Source organism: Balaenoptera ricei, chromosome 4 (assembly GCF_028023285.1).
Source record: "Balaenoptera ricei isolate mBalRic1 chromosome 4, mBalRic1.hap2, whole genome shotgun sequence".
In the NCBI taxonomy this organism is placed as follows: Eukaryota; Metazoa; Chordata; class Mammalia; order Artiodactyla; family Balaenopteridae; genus Balaenoptera; species Balaenoptera ricei.
In genome coordinates, this window is record NC_082642.1 from 152,363,573 (window position 1) to 152,381,249 (window position 17,677).

At 41.9% G+C, this 17,677-nt stretch overlaps 1 protein-coding gene across 29 annotated transcripts in view; it reads right to left on the reverse strand.

Annotated features, from left to right (window-relative positions):
• The window catches only part of SETD4 (SET domain containing 4), a 459,131-nt gene that overhangs the window by 328,564 nt on the left and 112,890 nt on the right, over positions 1-17,677 (reverse strand). The window lies entirely within an intron of this gene.

A 17,677-nucleotide genomic window follows, 5' to 3' on the forward strand; every position in this document is an offset into this window, starting at 1 on the left:
GGTTTTGCGCTGCCCAGCTGGAACAGATTTTTGCTCAAATAAACTTACAATTTTTTAAAAGAAAAAGAAAAATAGTTAATGGATAACTTAGGTCAAAATCCTGTTGGGAGAGGGTTGACCAGTTTTCTGGATTCAGGGGTCCTGAGACAAAAGCCTAAATGATATCAGCAGGCAATTCAGGTAAGGAAGCCAGAACAGACTTGGAATGAAAGGGAATGGGGGCCCCCAGGAATAACACACTGTAAATGTTCAGGCCTTGGGGATTTGCAACTTGAAGAAAATGGCCAAAAGTTACTTCTGAAAGCTAGGAAAATGTACAGAAAACACAAGCATCTAAAAAAGGAGGGTTGTGAAGTGGGAGAAAGGGATGACCTTGGCTTCTATGAGTCTACGCACCTACTTTTAATTTCCTTCACTAAAAAAAAAAAAAAGTTTGTGTAATGATACTTTTAAAACCCGTAAGTAGAAAACCTAGCTGGGAAATAATCAGTGTGAGCTGGCACAGCATAGATACAGTAAGACCCCTACATACGAACCTTCACGTTGCAAACTTTCAAAGATGAGAATGTGCGTTCGCGTGTCCAATCACTAAGTCAGTTCACGTGCCTGGCGTACATTGTCACGCGTGTGCATCCTCTACAAGCGGTTGTGCTTTTGTGTACTTACATTGTGTAGCTTACTAATGAAGACCTGCTGGAACTGGAGGCCCAGAGAAAGGACGAAGAGAGACAAGAGGAAGAAGTAGTAACTGAAGAACAGAAGAGATTCACGATGCAGGAAATGGCAAGGGGATTTTCTTTATATGAGGAAGCACTGTTGGGACTTCCCTGGTGGTGCAGTGGTTAAGAATCCACCTGCCAATGCAGGGGACGTGGGCTTGATCCCTGGTCCAGGAAGATCCCACATGCTGTGGAGCAACTAAGCCCATGTGCCACAACTACTGAGCCTGCGCTCTACAGCCTGTGAGCCACAACTACTGAGCCTTTGTGCCACAACTACTGAAGCCTGAGCACCTAGAGCCCGTGCTCTGCAACAAGAGAAGCCACCGCAATGAGAAACCCACTCGCCGCAACTAGAGAAAATCCACGCACAGCAACAAAGACCCAACGCAGCCAAAATTTAATTAACTAATTAATTAATTTTTTTAAAAGAAGGAGGCACTGTTAGTTTTTGAGGCACAGGACCCAAATGTAGAACGGTACGCGAAGGTTGCAGCAGCCGTTCAGAACGCAACCCAGTGCTACCATGTCATCTTTGACGAGAAAAAAAGAGCTACTACCCAGAAATCACTGGATTGTTTTTTTCAAGAGGGTAGATAGAATTGAATCCAGCAAGGAACCAGAACCTGTGCCATCAACGTCAGGCATGAGTGAAATTGCAGCTTGCCCTCCATCTCCTATGGCTGATGACCCTTCAGCTCTACCATCTCCCACCTCCTCTCCCTCCTCCAGTCAGTAACTCTTGTTGCCTGTTCACTCGATGCCAGCCCCTGGATGCCAGCTGTTGTACTGTACTACTGTACTTTTCAAGGTACTGTACTGTAAGATTGTTTTATTTTTTGTGTTTGTTTTTTATGTATTGTTTGTGTGAAAAGTATTATAAACCTATTACAGTGCAGTACTACACAGCCAATTGTGTTAGTTGGGTACCTAGGCTAACTTTGTTGGACTCATGAACAAACTGGACTTAACAAACATGCTCTCAGAACGGAACTTGTTCGTATGTAGGGGACTTACTGTATTCTCCTATTTATCTAACTTCCCTGTAAGAGAAGCCACGGGCTCCACATTACAGAAGGGTGAACGGGTGCCATTTGTTTTAATTTTTTCAAGATTTTGATTTAATCTAATCAAGATATTGGGGTTTAGGGGGTGGAGTCAACTACCCTAGGAAGGCGGATCCAGTTACAGACTTGAGGTGCACTCAGATCTAGACCTTTCCTCCTGACTTGACTCAGCTCAGCATCACCATCCGGCCACACTGGGCACTCCACCAGGAGACCCTGCAGATCCTCAATGAACTCAGTACCTTCCCTTCTCTCACCCTCTTTCCTCTTTCACTTTCATCTCCCTACTCCTCTCAACCTTCTCTGCCACTGTCTTCTGCATCTCAGTTAATGAGGTTACTACCCATCTGATTTCCAATGCTAGGAATATTCAGGCACATCCCTGACTAAATAACTCTGCAACCTCCCTCACCTATAGGATAAAATCCAAACTTTTCCATCTCCACTGAGAAGAGCTTTTCACGTTCAGGTCCCCATCTACTTTTCAAACCCTCCCTACCCTATGCTCCCAATTCACCCAAGTGTCCTGCAAGATTCCACACCCAATCACGTTCCAGTGCCCTTGGACACACTGCCTTCATTTGGGGCACCCTCTTACTCTCCTTTGCCTCGAGAACTGCTGTCCCACTTCAAGGTTCTGCTGAAGCATCACCTCTTCTGTGAAGACCTCCCTAAGTCCCCAGACAAAGTCTGTCAGTCTGTCTTTCATCCTCTCGGGTTTATAGAATAGCACTTGCCCTGCTAACTGCTAACCATTGTGTTTTTGAGACTCTCTTCCCCAGCGAGCTGTTAGAAGGCATGGAGATCTCTTATTCATCTTTGTGTGTGAGCAGTAAGCACCTTAGTCACCTTACCTAACATTGCAACATACACATACACACATTCTGCTGTGTTTTCACCATAGCACTAATGTATACACACTTTGCCTGTTTATTTATTATCTGGCTCCCTCCACTAGAATACGAGCTCCATGAAAGCAGGTATTTTGGTCTATTCTGTTCTCCCCTCTACCACCAATTCCCAGAATAATACCTGGCATGTGGTGGACGCTTAATAAATATTTTGATGAATGTGCGTCCAAAATGATTAGAATGGTGTCTACACATTCAACGTATTCATTGTTGAATGAATGCAAAAGTCCCACCTGCCTCTTAGAACTTTCCTTGGCTTTCTTCCACCTTTATTCACCTCCTCTGAACTCCTACAATAGCTACAGTGAGGTCCCACTACTCTCAGTACTTTGTTCCATTAATGTATTTTAATCTTGTCTCTCTAAGGAGATTATAAAAATTCCAAGGGCAGGCGCCACATCTTTTAAGAAAGATAATGTTAAATATAACTGGTGCCAGGTGCTTCCAAAGTGATTTATTGTATCACTTAATTATCTCCCAAACATCTACAAAATTAGTTCACTATTCTGATTTGGCATATAAGGTAACTGAGGTGCCAACGTACCCACATTCTCAAGGCCTTTAAGTAGCAAATTCATGATTCAAACCAGGTTTGACTCTAACTTCTGTGTTCCTTCCACTAACCCACATTGCTTCTGAGTTAATGTAGCTCACTGTTAACTTTTCCAAAAATATAGAAAAGCCAAAAAAAGAAAAACAATCACCCACAAACTCTTCATCCAAAGACAATCACTATTAACATTTATTCTACGACTTGGTCTTTTTTATTCTACACATTTTTAAATAGTTGTGGTCATACTATATCTAAAAAATGGTTATACCAACTTTCTAATTAAGATTTTAAGTTTGTGTCCCATATTTATAATAAATGTTAGGATATGATCATTATTGTCTGTTTATCCATGAAGCTAAACGTTTTTCCAAGGTTTTCTTAATGTGTACTTTTTCCCTTTGTGAATTATTTATTCTTTCCCTACTTATCTAGTTGAGGTCTTAATAATTTTCTTGTACATTTTATAAAGAATACTTTCTGAAAATTGTTGAGACATGAGATTTTTAAAATTTTAACCAAAATAAATTGTAACTATGTGAGATGACGGATATGATGGATATGTGTACAAAGCTTATTGTGGTGATTCGTTCACCACATGTACATACATCTAACCCTTATGTTGTACACCTTAAACTTACACAGTTTATGTAAATCATATCTCAGTGAAGCTGGAAAAAAAGAATACTTTCTTATCCATTTTTTCTGAGTATTTTCTATGCTATTTCTCAATTCTCTTATCCAATAAGTGCCTAGCATTGTGCTGAGTGCAAAATGAATGCGACATAAGAGTACTGATTAATCATTTTAAATTATTTACCCAACCAAGTGATCGTGGTTCACATCATCAGTAATGTCATATTGATATCATGTCTTCCTGATATGAAACAATAAGAAAAGCACTTCATCTCCATGGTCTTCTTCCCCAAAATCCATAACCCCAGTCTCATCATGAGAAAACATCCAACAAACTCAAGTTGAGGGACATTCTGAGAAATACTTGACCAGTTCCTTCAGAAATGTCAAGGTCTTGACAGATGAGGAAAGATTGAGAAATTGCCAGAGATTGGAGAAGATTAAGGAGACATAATGACCAAATGTAACATGGTATCCTGGATTAGATTCTTTATAGAGAGAGGGCATTAGTGGAAAAGCTAGAGAGATCAGAATAAAGCCTGTAGTCTGAGTAACAGTACTGTACCAATGTTAATGTCCTAGTTTTGATAAGATACCTTGTTAGATGAGATGCTGACATTAAGGGAAACGGGGTAGAGAGCATACAGGAAATCTCTGTACTATCTTTCCAACTCTTCTATAAATCTGGTTATTTCAACATAAAAATTTTTTTCTTTAAATGATTCACTCTGGGTACATAACTAGTATCATTTCACAGAAGAGCACAACTTTACCTGACACAACCTTAGTTCTTTCAACAACCTTAAATGCCAGAATAAAGAACTATTTATTGGCTTCATAATAAATTAGAGGATAGCTGAAACCCAGAAATATAAGGTACTGGATGTGAGTTTGCCAAGATGGAAAAGAGATCAGAAACAAGACTAGCTCAGTTAGACAGGTCAAAAATCACCTTTCTAAGGCAGAAAAAGTGGACCAGACAAACTAAATACAAGGTCCCCTAAAGCAGAATGGTATGTTGGAAACAGCCTGAGTTCTGAAGTTGAATCCTGGCACTGCCCATCTCCAGTTGGTTGGGGACCTTAGGAAAGTAAACAACCTTCCAGAGTCTTGGCTTCTTCAAGTTTGAAATTGAAATAGTTATATTTCTTTTATGGGCCTCTAGAGGAGGGATCATCAAACTTTCTTCCTAAGATAAGAAATATGTTAGGTTTTGTGGGTCAGATGGTCTGAGTCACAGCTATTCAACTCCGCCAGTGTAGTTTGAAAGTAGCCACAGACAACACTTAAAAGTGTGGCCAGAGGCTCAAAGAAGAGATTAGCTGGGGAAGAAGAAGAAGACAGAGTAGAAGAGATTGATAACTTCCATATGCCACAGAATTCCCCCATTTTATTGCCAGGATGATGGTGAGGGTAGCACTGTCTACAGAGACCTTCATTTCCAAATGTAAATATTGTTCATGTATTAGCACCCTGGGAATACAGCAGCTATAGCGTGTTTGCTGTATTTTTAAATATTCAGTACAATTATAGAAGACAAGAAAAATAAATGGGGTGGCTGAAACCCAAAGGGTATATTACGTAGATGGTAAGTAAGCTAGTGGCTTGTGCAAGGCAGATGAAATTCATTGATGTGTTCAGTAAACAATGTGTTAGCCGTAGGTAGTGAGTAAGCATATAGCATAATTCAGAAGATATGTATATCTTGAAATAGTATAGTCATATAGGATGTATCCAAATATTCCTCTTCTTATAAGCATATCAATCATTTTAGATTAGGGCCCACCCTATTGACCTCAATTTTTTTTTTGGCCGTGCCTTGAGGCAAGCGGGATCTTAGTTCCCCGACAAGGGATTGAACCCACACCCCCTGCAATGGAAGCATGGAGTCTTAACCACTGAACCACCAGGGAAGTCCCGACCTCACTTTAATTTAATTACCTCTGCAAAGACCCTATCTCCAAACATGGTCACACCATGAGGCACTGATGGTTAGGATTTCAACACATGAATTCAACTGGGATGGGGGACACGATTCAGTCCATAACTTGACTTTTCCAACGTCTAGATGCCACCTGCATTCCTTGGCTCATGGTCACCTCCTTCATCTTTAAAGCCAGCAGTATAGCATCTTCAAATAGACATCTATCTCTCTGACCTCTGCTTCCATCATCACATCTTCTTCTGTAACTCTGATTCCCCAGCCTCCCACTTTCCTAAAAGGACTCTTGTGATTACATTGGACCCACCAGATAATCCAGGATAACCTCCCCATCGCAAGCCCCTGTATCACATCTGCAAAGTCCCTTTGCCATGTAAAGTTACATATTCACAGTTCTAGGGACTAAGACGTGGGCATCCTTGGGTGCCATTATTCTGCCTAACACAACCAGTCAGCAGGTTGATTGCGGACCTACAGCTACTGGCTGGACATCTTTCCAATAGAGCAAGGATGTGCTGATTACAGGCACCTTTCATCTACTGAACACCTTGTTTAACCTCAGCTCTAGTCCTTGTAAGCACACCATGGACAGGCAAGGCTGATGCAGCAGACAGACAGTCAGAACATAGCCCAGGGTTCCAGAATCCTGGAATTATGGTCTTTCCACCCTGCAGGCACTGGATCCTAAGTGCGTTCATCACCCCATCAATTTCTCCTTGCTTTTCACTGCATGTCTTGAATTGGTTGAATAAACCATATGATTTGAGCATCTTATGTGGTCTGTGAGCCCTTCTGTGCTGTGACAGCCTGCCTGGTAGGGTCTAAGAGGCTGCCACAGCATCAAGGTCATTTTCCATACATCATGAGCTTTCATACAGAAGCAGATTGTTGAGTCAACAGAACACGGTGAAATTTGATGGAGAAGGGTATGTAAGCCTTGGGCTCAGAGAGGGTGGAGTTGGGTGGAATCCAGCAATGAGCAGCACAGGATCCCACGAAGGCCTCAGCAACAGAGGACTGGGGGTGACCAAGAATCCACCACGGAGGAGGAAGACCCTGCCGGCCAACTTCCCCGGGCACGCTGCCCAGACCAGCCCTGTCCAACAGTGCCCGAGGCTCATGCCAGGCCAGATTCCAGGGCATTGTGTCATTTGAGGCAGTTAGACGCACCAATGAACACTGAATAGTGTGGGAAATCTGACAGTCAGGATACCAACAGGACGGCCAGGAAAGGAACAGCGAACAGAACTCCTGTTTCCTCTTTTGTGTTGTTTCTGAGCCATAACTTCCATAATTTGTGAAATCCAAAGCAGAAAAAGAATGTTAAAAGACCTGTGCATACATAGGTTTAAAACACTTTCTGCCCTTTTCCCAAAATACCAAAATCAGAAGCATTCCAGGTTTCAGGAAGGAAATACATATTTAATTTAATTTATTTTTTTTAAAGGAATGCCATTTGAAAAACATTAAGAGGTGCTCTTGTATACCAAAAGCTGACTTTTAGAAATGAATTTATTTTTACTTTAAAAAGGCTTTAAAGAGTAAATATCCTTTTAATTCAATGTCAATCTTTTAAAAATTAAAAAAAGAGCTTTTCTCAATAGTAATTGTCACATTTCAAACCCCTACATTTTGGATTTTTTTGGAAAATGAAAATAAAATGTGTCCTATCTGGTGAAGACATGTGGAGTGTTACAAGGACAACCCCCAAAACTTTGCCCTTTAGATTCCAAATTCTAGATCAGGACGAGCCCTGCGTCTGTCATCTACATTAAGCCACCACAGTGATTGGAATAAAGTGTTTCCTTGAGTGATGGGCATCCTTAATAATTCATAGGTGACCACTCACAGGTCCCTCCAAGTGACAGAAGACCCTCTCAACCCTATAAAGCTGGGTAACTGAGCCCATATAACAGGGTTATGAAAAGCAACCTTTTCTGATAGAACCCTTCAGAGTTAAGTTTGCAGGAAATACATGCTACTGGTGTACGACCAGGAGAAAAATAGTTTATTTGCAAAACAGAACAATCCAGGTTTCCTACCCCTAATGTTTTCTTATGTGAAGAGATGCTACATGAGAAACACTCTCCAGACTTCAGGTACAATCCTAGTATCAGAATCCCCTGATCCAGCCCCGAGTTTATAACAAAAAAGAATACCAGCATATAACAAATAAAACATGTAACAAAAAGGATGGAGAATTCTTCCTGAGAAAGTTTGCATTCTGCTTTCATATCAAGAATACATGTGTCCTCCCTTTAATTCCAATTGCAGATATTTATTCTAAGGAATTAATCAGAGATGTGAAAAATGTATATATAACAATATTTATTTCAGCATCATTTCTGAAGTAAATTTGGAGCAACCTAAGTGTCCACCAATAGGAAAATGATTAAACAAAGTGAAGCACGGGCAAAAGATGGAATAATACGTTACCGTTTAAAGTTGGGTTTTTGAAGAGTAATAATACAGGGGTATGTTCATGATATAACGTAATAGGAAAAGAAGGATATAAAATTATAAACACAATCTGATTTCAATTTTGTTTCTAAAACAGTAAGGATTATTATTTTCATGACACTTTCCTGTTTTTTCCAAGTTTTCTACACTGGAAATGTATCACTTCCATAGTCGGGGGGTGGGGAGTATATATTATTCAAAGAAATGGATTTATCCCAGAAAACTCTCCCTGTTTAATTCTACTGTTTTTACAACAGCCCAGCACATGGATGTGAAAAGTGGCTACAGTGAAGGTTGCCATGACCACAACCCTGTGGGCTGTTTCTCCCCAGGCCCCAGCATCCCCCATCTAAGACTGCGTCTGCACCCCCGGGGGAAACACGACAGACAGTCCGGGGAACCAGCCCAACGATTTCGGTTACTTAGATAATTCAAAGTTTGACCACAAGGCAGCATTAGTAGAGCGGGTCCTGTCTATTCAACAGCAGACGATCCTGCCCCCCAATAATCACAGATAAGCAGTTCAACAAATGTACTCTCCTCCTAAACAACGCTTACAAGGCTCTAGCACACGTGTGTTGACACAGAAAGTGCCATCAAAGTGTGTATGTGTGCAGGAGCCTGTGAGCAAGAGAGAAGGCCAGGGAGAGAAGAAGGGGGAGGGAGAAAGAGAAGGGAGGGAGAAGGGAAGGAGAAGGGGGAGGGGAGGGAACAAAAGGAGGGAGTGTTCACACCAATGACTCAAGTCTGTGCCTGGCTAATTTAAAAATTCGCTGACTCTAAAATTTTCCTAACATTTCCAGGATAGGGAAGAACTCAGAACTAAGAACTCTAATCCCGACTAAAGGAGAATAGTCCCTTCTGTTCCTTCTTCCAACAACTTAACACGAACATCGCCAGCTTTGTCTGTGTACACAAGTCGTCTAGAGCACTTGAAACTGGTGCCCAGCGAAAAAGGAGAATTGAGCCCTTCTTTCAACAGGATTCCCTAGCCCGGACTGCAGGCGTTATCTGCATGTATTAATGCGTATGCAAATTACCGCCGATCTAGCACGGACACCGAGAGACATCTAGTGACAAGTTGGGTGAAAAACAGGACAACATACAGACCACAGAGAGGAAGCAATGTGCCATCCACCTGCAACTGTACTTTATTCAATAAACTGCTATTAAACATCTAATGTGCTAGGCACCAAGCTAAGTTTGGGGGAATACGAAGAACAAGACAAACAAAAGAAGAATTTTCCATCATTTGTATCACATCTGTATCAGAATTTTCCATAATTTGTAAATATCCCTCATTAGAAAATGTCTTTCTTCTGCTGTCTCTATTTATGAAACACAAAACAAAGTCCCACATTCAAAACAGAGCATCTCTCAAAGGAAAGCCAAATTATTTGCTTTCCCATGGTAAGACGATGATTTTCCAAAAGCTCTAGGATTAAAAGAATATTCTGTCAGTAATTCCAAATTTGCAATCCTTGCAAAAGGCTGGGTTTTTTCTTTGATTTTTATAACACTTTCCCCATATTCCCTCTCCCAACCCAGAGGGCTGAGCACAACAGAAATAGTGCTTTTAAAGTGAGTTTATATAAATTTTGTTCTGATAAGTTTAGAAATTAATTTCATAACATTCTTTAATCAGTTCAAGCATCAGGCTCACAAACTAACCAAAAGAAAATATAAAACTAACATTCTGAATTCAGGTCTCCTTAATACTATCAATAGTTTGTACACGGAAACTTTTCTATACTAAGAGTGGAAAGGTATCTCTGTGTGCGTATGTGTGCATGTGTGTGTATGTGTTTAATCTCTGAATACCTCCCATCACTAAGAAGTATCAATATGTGGAAATTCTAAGCTGTATTTTATCTTCAATTATATCATAATGTATTGCATATATAAAATGGTACATTGCAAATCACTCCATCATACGTTTCTTTTCCTTATAAGAGAAGGAAAACAGTTCAGTACTCTGTACCTCGAGCGCTAGAGAGGTTTGTGAGCAATCATAAGAAATGTTGGTACCTTTCTTCCAGGGAGGGCCGAAGGCAGTCCAAATCACCAGATCTCGTAAGACCCATATAAGTAAAAGCAACTCAACTTAGAGCTTATCCTACTTAGCGGTTTTGGTGAATAAGAAATACAGGATATGCTATTCATTTTAAAAGCAAAGACCAAGAAACATAAAATTATTCTGTAAATGCAGTAAGTGAAAATAAGCTTCCCTTCTACGTTATGCACATTTCAGGAAAAGACATAGTGATGGGGATGGGGGAGTCTGGAAAAAAGACAGATTATGAGACCAACCTGGGTCTTACCATTTGCCATGTGCCCTGAAGGCAGGATGGCTTTCTTTGGGAAAAATCTCAACCCTTTAGATGAAAAGGATGAACAAATCTGGCCAAAATTTTTTAATTAAAAAATATGTTTAACTGTTGCCACTTGATATCTTTTTGTCCCTCTTCATTTCCTTCCCAAATCACCAGAGTCCCATTGCATGCAGCCCTCCCAAACCCCTGCAGCCTACAACAGGGCATTCTGGCTGAGCCCCTGTGATCTGTTTTACAGCCCTGCTTCTCTATCCCAGCAGCCTGTGACATTTCTTTCCAGACCTGCATTGCAGTAAGCGCAGACCCCTTGCACGGCACCTGCCTGCAGAAAAGCCAGGGTGGAGAGCACACTACATTTCCTACCTGTCACAGCTGAACCCCTGCCACCATCTCCTTCTCAACAGGTATCTTCCACCTGGCTTTGAATTCCAGCACCACACCGGGCTGAGCCCGCCCGGGGAGGAACTGAGATAGGGCTTGAGTCACACCTGTTTGACCCCACGAGTGCTGCATATACATAGTGTGCGCACACACACACACACACACACACACACACAATCTTTGATAATGATAATTTTCTGAGATAACTGGTCAACACCGCTAGGTCAGAAGAAAGGACCATGTGCTTCCAAATGAAAAATACCCAGAGAAATTACTGAGAGAGGTATGGTAATTAATCACATTGGCAGATTTAGAACTTATTTTCAAACAGGCTTTCTTTCGTGCCTCCGTTCATGACAGCACTTGCAGGTCCGTATCGGGACGGTCCCGCGGCCCAGCGACACCTGCGTTCAGGCAGCCCTGGCTTGTGCTCTTGTCGCAGCCCCTAGTAGGGGCCGTCATGCTGCCCCTCCCCCCAGGGCTGCACCCAGGTCTCTCTCAGCCCTGCAGTCTGCTGCAGGCTAGCCATCGCCCCGTTAGCCCAGGACAGGCCCAGTTTACACCGGTTAACCTGTCATAATGATTCTTAGCACCTTCTTTTATTCTGAAAAGAGTCCTGGTTTGGATAATAAATGTCATGGTAACTCACCTTTCGGGAACATTCTCCCCACCAACACACCTTTCCTATCTGTGCAACTGTACAGTCGGCTGAAAAACGGGACTTTTGCACTTGTGTATTCCCGTGATTATATGCCCTGGGCCCATCCATGGTTCCCCGAGGCTGACGTGGGCCGCTTCTAGACCATCTGCTGGTCCAAGATAGACAGATCACACATGTTCTCTACCTCCCCCTTTCCAACAGGTTGAGCTCTAATCACATCAGATACGCCTGTGCATGGGTATTCATCAGGGACAAGCTCTAACATATGGGGTCCTGTTGACTGATCTGTATTAGAAAATAAGATAATGTAAGACAATGTAAAAATAAGATAAGATAACGTAAGTTAGGGAGGATACTCAGTTCTAAGTCATCATCTGTGAAACCTTTTACAGAGGCTTCATTCAAAATTTAAATAGGATAAAATTCACAAACATCATGATTTGCTCATAATCGTTGGTGACTCCAAAGAAGGTCACAGACCTTCTTCAAGTGACTAATGAGAACTGACATTCAAGTGTCTTTAATTTATAAATGTCATCATTATTCTGTCCAACTGTGGACATGTACCTACCACCACTTGGTAGACACCCAAGGAGTACTTGTTGATTCATTTGTTAACAGAAGCGGAACCACTTCTCAGGCCACATTTGCAGGCAGCGCTGCAGGGGTGAAGAGCTGGGGCAGATGGTCAGACATACCTCTCTCTGCAGCCTGGCTCTACCCTCTTAATCCTCTTCTACTTTGAATAGTCTCTGAACCCCTCTGAGGCTGTTTCCTACTCTGCGAAGTAGGGATAAGAGTCACCAACCCCCTAGCAGTGTTATACTACCGCACCTAACGAATGGATAAAGAGGATTGTGGTATACAATGGAATACCACTCAGCCATAAAAAAGAACGAAATTTTGCCATCGGCAGCAACATGGATGGACTTGGAGGGCATGATGCTAAGTGAAACAAGTCAGACAGAGAAAGGCAAATACTGTATGATATCACTTATGTGTGTAATCTAAAAAGTACAACAAATGAGTGAATGTAACAAAAAAGCAGCAGACTCACAGAGAACAAACTAGTGGTTACCAGTGGGGAGGGTGGGCAGGGGCAATTGAGGGGTGAGAGAGAACATAGCCAGTATTTGGTAATACATGACTGTAAACAGAAAGTAACCTTTAAAATGTATACAAATGTTTTTAATTAAAAAAAAAAATACTGCATTTAAAGCGTTTGATACAGTGCCTGGCATCTAATAAGCTTTCAATCATTATTTTTATCTAACAAATGCACATTGTGCTTATTAAGTGTCACACCCAGTTCTGAGCACTTTGCAAATACTTATTCATTTAATCCTCATAACAACCCCATGATATTGATGGTAAATATTTGTACTATCCCCATTTTACAGATAAAAACCGAGACAGAGAAAGTTTAGGTCCCCTGCCTGGGGTCCCACAGTTGGTTACCACCCAGTCAGACCGCCTCCAGACACTAATCTCTTCACCGGTATGCTAGGCAGCTCTGCCAATTTTCCACACTGGTTGAGAGCACAGATGGTATCATTAGGACCCACTGAGGCCAGCCGATCAGTGGAGCTGAGGTAGGAGCTCCACAGTAGCGTCTGGTACACAGACTTGGACACAAGGACACTTACTGTCACCATGACACACCAGGATGGTGACCCACTGAGATAATCAGTAGCCAGATATCTCTAGCTTAAATCCAGATGCATCCTGCATCAACTTCTATTACATTTTTTAAAAAGACTTCTGTTTTCTCCTTTCATTGATCTGAATCAACACAGAATCAACATCCAACAGCACAGGTTCTCCAGGTAAAGAACCAATGTCAAATTAATCCTTCAAAATGTAAGTGTTTTGAAGGGCTCTGCTGCTTTCATTTTAGAAAAGACACATAACTCAAACTTCACGTCAGAGGTACATTCAGTCAAAAAACAGGATTTACTGAGGGCTAGCAGGACCTCCTGAGCTCACGTAGGTGAGGGACACGACCTTTGATGTTGAATTGTGTCCCCCAAAAAAGATACGGTGGAGTCCTAACCCTTAGTACCTCAGAGTGTGACTTTATTTGGAAACAAGGTCTTTACAGAGGTCATCAAGTTAAAATGAGGTCATTAGGGTGGGTCCCAATGCAGTATGACTGTGTCCTTATAAAAGAAGGGGAAATTTGGACACAGAAATAGGCAAACTCCGAGGGAAGATGATGTGAAGAGAGACAAGGAGAAGACAGCCAGCTACAAGCCAAGGAGAGAGATCTGGTACGGAAGATTTCCTCACAGCACTCAGAAGTAACCAACCCTGCTGATACCTTGATCTTGGACTTCCAGCCTCCAAAAGTGGGAGAGAATAAATTTATATTGTTTAAGCCTCCCAGCTTGTGGCACTTTGTTACAGCAGCCATAGGAAATTAATACAGACTTTGGTATCAGGAGTGGAGTGGCTTAAACTCAGAAACCTAACTGGCAAAGAACTGAGGGGCACCCATGAGACACACAGTGAGCTGATGTGAGTTAGACAGTGGGCAGACGGGGCACCGGTGACCCCAGGTGAGACCAGAAGACTCTCTTCCTTGGCCTCGACTGGAGGGGGTAGGGGGACCCCACATGCTCTGAGCACTGAGGGTCATCTGCCCAGTGGAGCCAGGAGCAGTCCTTACTGTCCCCATCCAGCTCAGTGCCCCTGGCCATTCCAGCCAGGAGCAGACATGTCTAATCTCTCCATGTCTAAACTCTCCAGGTCAGACCCCTGTCTCCTTCATGTTGAGAGTCCTCTCGACTGGCCTGTGGGTCTCTTGATGCCTACTTGACTATGAAGAGGGACAGCCTCAGCTCCTAGAAGATGGGGCAGGCATATGTCAATGTGGGTTCCTCTCTACTTAAATTAACCCTTCACCTAGTTGGTACAGAGGTGTAGCCAATGAAGCCAGTTGAAACTGGGGGTGCTACCCCGTAAAAGCAGAAGTCCTTCCCCATATACTCTTACCTCTGTCCTTGACCTCAAGCCTTGCCTAACAAGTAACCTACTGGCCTGTGTACTCCAACGCCTCTGTGTTGCCTCTGATCACTTGTCTGATGAACACGTCACTCTACCCTTTAAAATCCTAACCCCTCCGCACCCTCAGTGATTACAATTCCGGGGCCAGTGCTGTGGAACGGAGGCACAAGTGTAGCAGGGATGGTTTGATCTCTGTAAAATATTGCATTTATATTCAACGTCATCTTGAGCTGAACCCTCCAGATTTGGAGAAATCACTTCTCTTACTGAAATTTAATTACTTCTGTGATTTTGGTCTACCAGAAAAATACAATGTACAGAATATAAATAAGAAACAGAATAGGCAGTGCCAGATATCTGACTGCATTTTTCCTAATATAAAATATATAGGTCCTAATTCCCTTCAAACATCTCTTGCCCTGTAGATGAAATATAGATACCTTTATTTTTAATAAACAAAGGGGAAAAGGATCCTTTTGCAATATTTTCTTGGAAATACAAAATATCTAGCCATGTCAAAGATCAAATAACCTAAAATTAACCAAATAAAGCCTTAACCATTCCTAGTGTAGTCAAAGAATATTCAGTAACATGGAGGAATTATTTGTACATCAATGTTAAAGGGAATAAAGCAGAATTCAGAATTATATATTTGTAATATATATATATATATATATATATATATAATCACACAATGATTATATACATGTATAGAAAATAGAAAAAAGGAAATGCTTCAAATAATGGTAATTATAGCTGAGTGACAGATACCAGGTGCTTTCTGCACCTTTGCGTATTTTCCAGATTTACTAAAATAAGTTTGGATTACTTTTTTTTTTTACCCTTTTTTTTTTATTTATTTACTTATTTTTGGTTGTGTTGGGTCTTCATTGCTGCGCACAGGCTTACTCTAGTTGCAGAGAGCGGGGGTTACTCTTCCCTGCGGTGCACGGGCTTCTCATTGTGGTGGCTTGTTTTGTTGTGGAGCACGGGCTTTAGGTGCGTGGGCTTCAGTAGTTGTGGCACGCAGGCTCAGTAGTTGTGGCTCACAGGCTTAGTTGCTCTGCGGTATGTGGGATCTTCCGGGACCAGGGCTCGAACCCGTGTCCCCTGCATTGGCAGGTGGATTCTTAACCACTGTGTCACCAGGGAAGCCCTTCTGGATTACTTTTTAGTCAGAGAAAAATGTTATATTTTATTCTGTTTATTAATAATACACATACTTGGGGGCCACAACTACTGAGCCTGCGCGTCTGGAGCCTGTGCTCCGCAACAAGAGAGGCCGCGACAGTGAGAGGCCCGTGCACCGCGACGAAGAGTGGCCCCCGCTCGCCACAGCTAGAGAAAGCCCTCGCACAGAAACGAAGACCCAACACAGCCAAAAATAAAAATAAATAAATAAATAATTTTTTTTAAAAAAAAGGCAGATGCTTGCTTTAAAAAATAATAATAATAATAATACACATACTTTATAAAGTATATGAATACCTGATTACTTTTTGTATGTAAGCAATATTAGCCCATTACGTAAAATTTTATAGCCAAACACAAAAGTCATTATGAGTTGTGTATTGGACCCCATAGAAGCACACTATGCACACCTGTAAATAACAATTAAAGAAAATATATAGGTTGTTATCACTTGAGCAAGTTTAGTTTTTGGTAACTGATTCTGTTTCCATTTGCCACGAGAAATATATCCTCTTTATCTGTGTCCTCCCTTGCTTTTTTTAGGTGTATAAAATGACAGCTTATGTGAAAATCAAACTGAGGTCAAATTACCGATATTCTGTGTGTGGCTGGAGGTCAGAATTACCTTTGTAAAGAGCCCTGAGGCCCAGAATGAATTTCTATTTATTCAGCAGTCTACCTCCCAAACTCAGCTAACAAAAAATGAAGAAAAGGGCAAAAGGGTCCCAAGCTCAGAGTTCAGCTTGTGTTTGCAAATGACCAAGAAAAAGAAAGATGGAAGCAGGCACAAACCAGAGAGAATAGGGGCTAGAAGTTCCTTGTATTTGTAAAGGCAAATGCTTGATTGGTTTGATTCAGCTTGAATCATTTCAGCTGCATGGTATTAGAGAGAAAAGAAAACTGTACACTGCCAGATGATGAAGAGACCCTTGATGTGCTTTGTGGGCTCCCTATATGTGTGTTATATGTGTGTGTGTGTGTGTGTGTGTGTGTGTGTGTGTGTATTTCTTTTTAATTTAATGGGCACCTACTATGTGCCCAGCACAGCGCTAGAAGCATAGATGCCGTGACAACTAACTGTGGCCCTAAACCCTAGGAAGAGTCTGGCCACTTCTTACTCACTTGTTGACCATGTTCTCTGACTATTTTGGGTTTTACTACATGTTATAGAGGCTTAATTCCCCTTCCAGAAATACCTGCTAAGTCCCATTGGTTTAATTGTGTATAATGCTTGTTTTGGCTTCAACAAAGAGACATCTGGATTATGGATTTCTGCAAAGACTGAAAAGTCAAGCCCTGCACGATAGAGCCCATGGAGCACTGCCTTTCCCATCATTATCCATCTCCCCCGCTCCTACTCCATGCTGCCTCACTGAGGTGAGTGATTCTAGTCTATTCAGGCTAATAGCATGTCGTTCTTAGTGAGCTGCTCCTAAACAGCGTGTTGCTTTTGCACACCCCTTGCTACTTTTATCTCATTTGTGCTTTACAACATCTTTGAAAGACGGATGGGAAAAGAAATATAAGTTGAGATGTAGAATGTTCTAAAACCTTGCAACTTAACACCAGTTTCCACTTTGATACTACTTAGTTCCATAGGCTGCTAGCTTTCTCCTTGCCTTCTCCAGCCTCGTCCCATTCCCACCCATTCTCTGTTATGGCACCAAAGGGCTTTTTCAGAAATGCAAATCCGATCATGATATTCCCCAATCTAATCCTGCCCAATGGCTCTATGTCACCAACCAAGAACAGTTGGAACTACTCAGTGGTGTCTTCCTGGCTGCTTCCCTCCTACTGGGGCCAGTGTTTCAGCCCCATCA